Genomic DNA, 7,871 nt, shown 5'->3' on the forward strand with positions numbered 1-7,871 from the left:
GAAAGGAAGGCAGGCAGGCAGGCAGACTCTGAAAGCACCCAGGGGGAAGCAGGTCCCCTTCCTCCTCTCTTGCCTCACCTAGCACCCCCTTACTGATAGAATCTACCACGGAGCAGCTGGCAAAGGCTAGAAAAAAATTGGTTTAGAGTCCCAGCCCCAGGATCACAAAGTAGAACACCGAAGGGTAGGTTAGCACCAAGAGGCAATGACCCATTAACAGGCACCCATGGGCAAGTGCTTCACCTGCCATCACTTCAGGGCTCTAAACCTTAGTGGCCTCAGCGCTAAAACGGGGGAAGTATTGCCTGTCTGATGATCCCTGGATATGAGCTCCAGGATATGAGCATGGTTGTCAGCTTGCTTACCACTATTCCTCCAGCTCCTGGGACAGTGCCTGACCCATAGTGGCCATTCAAGAGTAAAGGCTGTAATTGGTCATTGTTATATTATTATTAACAAATGGAGATTCTAAAGCCTAGATATTTAAACAAAATTTTGTTTTTGAGACAGGGTCCCACTCTGCTGCCCAGGCTGGAGTGCAGAGGCATAATCCTAGCACACTGCAGCCTCCACCTCCTGGGCTTAAGGGATCCTCTCACCTCAGCCTCCCAAGTACCTGGGACTACAGGTGCACTGCCATGCCTGGCTTTTTTTTTTTTTTTTTTTTTGGTAGAGATGGGGTTTCGCTTTGTTGCTTAGGCGGGTCTCAAACTCCTGGCCTTAAGCAACTCTCCCACCTCAGCCTCCAAAATGTTGGGATTACAGGCGTGAGCCACTGTGCCTGGCCTAAAAAAATTTAATTAAAAAAAAAAAGGTTGAGGCAGCTCTTGCTTAGATTACTAAGTCACTCAACCAAATAAGTGCCAGGGCCAAGAATAGAGCCCAGGGCCTGTCTCATACCCTGATGAGGACATTATGTACTAGTAATGGTTTTATTCTTTAGAATAATGATGAGAATGTTATAAAAACAATTTAGCCTTGGCAGAGATGAGGCATTATCTGCCTTTCTAGCAGGACGTTTGCTCACCAATTTCTATTACAGGCACTCCAGCACCTCTTACACTCAAGCCAGTGGTGTGTGTCTCAGAGGTCCTCAGAGGCATCTCCTCACAAGCCTGGCTGTGGGGCCTCAGTGGTGCGGAGGAGGAGATGTGTCTTCTCTGGCTGGCCCCAGGCCTTAGATGCACTCCATCCAGCTCCACCTCCTCTCACCCCTGTGTCCTTCATGCATGTTCCTGCCTCCCGGGCCACTGCCAACATCAACCTGCTTAGGGACCCGAGACCAGTCTCCTCAGAGAGTGTGTAATGAGCCGTCCAACGACCACTGTGGATGTGTCCAGGCTGTCTCAAAGGCTGTTAGATATTTGCTGGGTCCGCTCTGGGTAACCTTCCCTTTGTGCTACAGAGGAGGATCAATGACTGGATCATCCTGGAACCTCCTCCTGGAGAATGAGCAGCAGCATTTGTCCTGGCTGCCTTCTGGAGGAAGTGAAATCCAAGCTACAGCCACTCTCACAGCTGGTGCTGGTTCAGTCTACCCCAGATGCGAAGTATCTAATGGACTGCCTCTCGTCTAGGGGCAGGTGAGAGCAGAACTCGGCTAACACACTTTGAGGACAGAGGGGCATCACCCATCTGCAGGCATTCCCAGCCACATTTCCCTCCCGGGTTCAGGGGGAAGGTCTCCCTGCATTATCTAACTCCAACTCATCATGCTCAAAAGAAAAGTCAGGAGATTGAAAGCCCACAGACAGCCTTGCTCCCCTGTCTCTGTCAAAAACACATATGAAAGCAGAGAAAAATTCATCAGATGTGGAAGCAATTGGGGAAGAGACCAGGAGAAAACAATTAGGTAATGAAGATGTGCATGAAACCATCTCTGGCACTTTCTTGACCCAGAAACATTCTTTATGTCCTGGTAATGATGGCACATTGAACATTCCAGGGAATTCCAATCCTGGAAATCAAGAAGGAGACTTACTCTAAAGGCAAGGCGAAAGTGAGTTGTCACCAGGGTGCATGGCTTCCTGGACATTCTACTGGAATAAAACTTGGCTCCCCAGGGGCCAGCAGGAGTCACCCCAGGGCAGGTCCCAAGCAGTCTCCCTTCCAGGCTCTGTAGTAAAAATGAACCACTCTTGATTCGAGGTTCAGAGTCTGAGGTCAATTTCCCCACCCCAGATCTCACTGGGGGCACTAGATCCCCTAGAGCCTTCTTCAGACCCCTAAGATTTATCACTGGCTTCAGGGAAATGAACCAATTCAATTAGCTTTTTCATTCTCCCAGCTTCTTTTCCAGGAGCGGAGCGTGGGGCTCATTGTCGCCGTCGAACAAGCTAAAGAGCCTGCAAGGCCCAATACTGACTCCAGGAGATACTGGGAAGGGCTTGCTAGTGATGGAACCTGGCTATGAATCTTGCTTTCCTGATTCTAAAATCGACTCTGCCTGAAGGTGCTGCTGAGGTGCCCTGGGTACTTCTCCAGTGGTGGGTAGAGGAGTGACAGAGGGAGGAGGGCCCCTGACACACAAACAATTTCAGGAAGACAGTTTCCCTATTATCTATTATATAGATTGGGGGGTGCATTCATTTATTCATTCAATATTTATGGAACTTCCACGTATTCCAGACACTGTCTAGGCATCTGGACCAGGATAGAGAAGGGAATAAGACAGACCTTTCCTTGCTGTCACAGAACTTAAGTCTTCGTTGGGGAGACAGGAAATAAACAAGTAAGTTAAAAACCCATAATTTGGGGTAGAGGCCCACAGGTCAGGTTCTGCAGGAAGTAGACTCTGACAAAGAGATTTGCAGGAGGTTTTTGGGGCGTGATCTCAGGAGCAACAAGTGTGAAGGGTGAGGGACGCAAGTCGGACAGACGGAAAAGCTGCTTTCTGTCTTCCTCCTGAGGAGTTTTGCAGCTTGGGACAACAAGCAGTGTTGTCCTAATTAAGATTGGAGGACTGGGCATTTGCACTCCCACGTGACCAGCCTTTGGATACAAGCTGCCTCCAGGAAGTGGGTGTATGTGTGGGTGGAGCAGCTTCCTCTGACAGAGGAAATGACACACCTCTGACACTTTCCAAAGCTTGGAAAGTGTCTCAGGTGTGAGTTGGTGGCGCCTGCACTCCCAGCAGCTAAGGCGACGAGCGCATCTCGGTCCTGCCAGGGGTTCTGAGCAGCACACAACAACATCCACTACGAAATGTGGTGTGTGCTGGATGGGGGCTGACTGAGGAGCTCGAGAGTAGGAGTGAGGCAGGCTGTTTTAAAGAGGTGGCGAGGGAAGGCCTCTCTGAGCAAAAGCAGAGACTTTGGGCAAAGACTTGATTGGTGTGAGGAAGTGAGCCATTCAAAGTCAAGGGCACCAGAGGTTCTAAGCAGAGGAAACAGCAAATGGAAAGCAGAGAACAAGCTTGGCACATTTGAGAACCAACAATAAGTCCAGTGTGTCTGGAGCCACAAGAGTCAAGGAGAGAGCAGCTGGCGGTTCAGCCAACGGGGTACCAGGAAACCAGATGGCAGAGAGCCTGGTAGACCATGGTAAGGAGTTTGCAGTTTACTCTAAGAGTGATGGGAGATGTTGGAGCACTTTGAACAGGGGACAATCACCATCTGATCTACATTTTAAACGTATTATTTCACTAAATAGAGAAATAATACGTTTAAAATGGCAGTAATTGGTCATTGTTATACTGTCATTAACAAGTAGCGATCCTAAAGTCTAGACTTCTAAAAACAATTTTAAGTGGAGCAAATGTTGCTCCATCTGACGATTATGTAAGCCAGCCATGCCTGTTCTTTCCCTGTAGGTAGAAGCATATGGGAAACTGCATTCCAATCCAGGGAAGTATAGGAAGCAGTAATAAAAGTGGGAAGATCTATTACGAGTTCGTTGCAGTCATCCAGGTAAGAGGGGATGGTGGCTGAAAACAAAGTTTCAGCTATGTGGGCCCTAGCTTGGAAGGGATGGGATTCTACATGTGTTTTGTAGCTGGAAGCAGGAGTTTGAGGTTAAGAGATGACCTGAGAATAGAATGATTTCAGGTGTTAGGCCTGAGAGATGAGGGCACATTGGGGAGAAGCAGGTGCAGTGGGGGCAGGGCATCCAGAATGCTCTTTGGACATCTTATATTTTAAGTGCCTGTCAGACACCCAAGTAGAGATGCCTGATGTGAAGACATGAATATCTGCAGCTTGGGGTCCTTCGTAAGATCATTTGAAAATAAGAGTTGTGCTACTAAAATAAAATGTGCAAAAAAAAGAGAGAGAGAGAGAGAGAAGAAAAAAAGAAAATCGCTGCATCATGCTGTCTTGTCTATAGTTGAATTTTCACATGCTGTGGAAATTCAGCCAGAGATCCTGTGGAAAAATACTGAAAGGACCCTTGGATCACTGATTCCAAGTTTGAAAAAGGGCTTGGCTGGCTGCTTCTAAGCTTGGCTGGCTTGCTTCTATGGGGCAAGTTTGGGAATCTTTTTTTTTTTTTTTTTGTAATTGAGGCAATTGACTTTGTCAGCAAGCCAAGAGTGGATTTCTCTCATAGGGGTGAATTCATATTGATCAATGTAACCAGGCTCCTAAGAGACTGGTAAAGCAGAAACTCTGTTTACCTTGAAAAATATAATCATCTCACAATTATGTAAGCCAGTCATGTCTGTTCGTTCCCTGTAGATCAAAGCATATGGGAAACTGCATTCCAATCCAGGGATTTCCCAGTGAGTTAGAATTAGGCAAAGGGGTTGAACCGAATAGCTCAACCATGTTCAGTTATCAACATATTAAAATCCTGAGCTAGTTGGTAAGGAGCCTCTACCTGGAGCCTCCTGTCTGCTCCTACTCACCGCCCTCCTCATATCAGGGACCTCACAGAGCTCCCAGCCACTAGAAGGTAAATGCAGGTAGAATGGGGACCCTAGGTCCCTGCTCCAGCTGTAGCTAAACATCTTGCTGTTTGGGTAGTGCCTGTGCTGTATGGATTGTTAAAGATGTTGACTCCCATCCCCGCTTTAGGACACCCAGTCATGATAGCTGGATGCCCCTCCCCTTCTCCATAACAGAGATGCAGCCAGGAGAGGCCCAGAGCCTACTAATGTGTGGACACCCATCACCCCAGCCTTGTCTCAGTCAGAGCTTGAATCATCCCGATGATCCTCCTTGGTCTCATTTCTCTCGTGTCTGTGACGCTGCATCCATTCTGACAGGCCCTTCTGTCCCTCAGGATGTTCCTGCTGTCAGTCCAGGCTGCTCTGGTCTGAAATTCATCCTGTCCATATAAGGAGACTTTAAATAGATCTTCTTTGATCTGGTGCTAGCTGGTTTTATAATTTTTCTCTCAGAGGGAAATTGTATTTCCCATTTCCAAGTTCTTGGGGGATGCCTCACAGTCAAGCCCCATAGACTGTCTACCCAGAGGAGTTTAATTTTCATGGAATCCAATAGGGCCAGTGCAGAAAGAGACCTTAATAATCATTTAATTCAACCCTCTTGTTTTATAGACAAGTTGACTGAGAACCAGGGAAGGAATGGCAGGTTGAATTATTATTTATAATGAATATAATATTTACAACCGGTACAGATCACAAAGAAGACATTAATAAACTGATCTATACCAGGAAGCTGTTCTCTGGTTTTTTATAGCACTCTAAGCCTGGTGACCTTCCTGAGCAAACAGAGTCCCTCGCCTCACTAAGGAGAACTCCAGGGAACACCAAAGGCCAAGGGAGACACCGCAGGCAATAAAACATCCCTGAGCAAAACATCTCAACACCCCCAGACAAAGAAAGGCACAAAACTCAAGAAAGCAGTGACAGGAGAGCTTTAGTAAATATTTAATGAAGACGGAGCATAGAGGTCGTCCAATGCAGCCCCTCTTTTTCAAGCAAGGAAATGTTATGCCATAGATATCTGTCATTGTTTCAGCCTCCCAACATTCATTTCCTCTTTTGACAGCTGCTGATTTTCTCTTGAGGGCTCACCCCCCTGGACTCTGGGTGGTTCTGGGAGGGTGTGAACCCTGTATCCTGACTCCCATCACTGAGGCCAAGGGTCTGGACCCCTCCTCCTCCTCCTGCCCCAGCACAGCGGGGAACCTGGCAGGATAGCTGTCCTCTGGGACTTTTGAGTTCACTCACTTCAGCCACCAAGCGCTGACTGTGTTTCCAGCAAAGGGCAGTTCCTGCGGCTTCTACTTCCCCTTTCCTAGGTGCCAGGGTTACTGCCTGTCCTCCAGCCTTCCATGGCATCACTGTCTCTCCAGATCATCTCATTCAATTCTCTCATTGCTGCAGTGAGCCTGGATGGTTTTCTGCTGCCGACAACAAAAAACCCCAACTGATACCCTTCCCCTTCCCCAAGGTCGCTTACCCAGGGCAAGGTCCAGCCTGAGATTTGAGTTCCTACTGAGTCCCCTACAGGGGCACAGCTATGAGCTGAATTATGCCTCTCTCCAGGTTCATTCCTAACCCCTGAGACCTCAGAATGGGACAGTATTTGGAGACACGGTCTTTATTGAGCTAACACAGGTTAAATAGTTTACTGAGGGGATCCTCATCCAATACCACTGGTGTCCTTATGAGAGGAAATTGGGACACATGTTAGTGTGCAGTGGGAAGACCATGTGAGGATGGACAGAGAAGCTCGGCCATCTGCAAGCCCAGGAGAGAGACTCAGAACAAATCAATCTGCGGACGCCTTGATCTTGGACTTCTAGCCTCCAAAACTGTGAGAAAATACATTTCTGTTGAGTAAGCAGCCCAGCCTGTGGTCCTTTGTCATGGCAGCCCTGGCAGATGAGTGCAGGCCGCACTTCCCACTGCCATGGTGCCACTGTCTGTGGACAGCATGCCAGCTTCATCACACGAGTTATCCCTGAAGATGCTCAAATTAACAGGCTGTTCTTAGAACCAAATTTCCTGGACAGGCTTCAGAAAACATTCTCTCTGGTGATATAGACATCCGAAAGACACACACACACACACACACACCCCAAAAAAAACAAAAAACAAACAAACAAAAATACCAAAAACAAACAAAAAACCCACGACCAAAAAATGGACCTTTCTCCCCTTTCATTTCTTTAGTAATGGACAGCACCCAGAAGAGCAGGATAGATGGCTCCTTGGAGAAAACAGAATCATTTCTTAATAAACAAATGAGAATTTAGAGCCCAAGTTGACAAGGAATTTAATCTTGTTCTCCCAGCATCCGCATGGAGGAGGGAAGCAAGCAGAGGCAAAGACAGACATCGCGGTTCCCCTTGATTCTAATATTGGGTTGGACGGGGGAGGGCGAAGATCTGCGTGCCGAGCTCCCTTTCTCCACCCACGCCCGTCCTGGCATACACTCTCAGCAAAGCCTCACCGGGTTCCCCCTGCAAGTAATTGCAGAGGTCTCCTGGGGACAATAACCCCGATGTTACCTCTTGGAGGGTCAGAGGGAAGTGCTTAGGGCTGAGGGAATGCAAGAGGGTGGAGGCCAAAGGGCTGAATATTAATGGGGGCTATCACCACCAGCTCTTAAGGTAATGGAAAAGCCCTCTGCAGAGCCAGGCTGGGGACGGCCTCACAGGGAAATGCAATCTTCTGCAACACAGAGTAGGCAGTGACAAGCAGTTTATCTTCCATTACTCCAAAGCCTTAAATCATTATCAACCCGAAGCCAGCAAAAAAAACCAAACCACTGACTCCAATGTCTCCTTATCTTCCCAGCAAATATAAATGTGTACGACATTGAGGCACCTGTGTTAGGGGTTGAACGGTATCCCTTAACCCCCCACCCCCAGAAAGAAAGCTATGTTGGAGTTCTACCCTCAGTACCTCAGAATATGACCTTATTTAGAGATAGGACCTTAACAGAGGTAATCATGTTAAA

General features: G+C 47.8%; 1 long non-coding RNA gene across 1 annotated transcript; it reads left to right on the forward strand.

The window, feature by feature from the left end:
• The first annotated feature begins 3,143 nt into the window (after window positions 1-3,143).
• LOC101177489 lies at window positions 3,144-7,052 on the forward strand. The gene is made up of 3 exons (XR_178550.3): window positions 3,144-3,542; window positions 3,812-3,908; window positions 5,952-7,052. It is a non-coding gene; the product is annotated as an uncharacterized LOC101177489 (long non-coding RNA).
• Window positions 7,053-7,871: the final 819 nt, after the last annotated feature.

This window comes from Nomascus leucogenys, chromosome 7b, assembly GCF_006542625.1.
Source record: "Nomascus leucogenys isolate Asia chromosome 7b, Asia_NLE_v1, whole genome shotgun sequence".
NCBI classification, from domain to species: Eukaryota; Metazoa; Chordata; class Mammalia; order Primates; family Hylobatidae; genus Nomascus; species Nomascus leucogenys.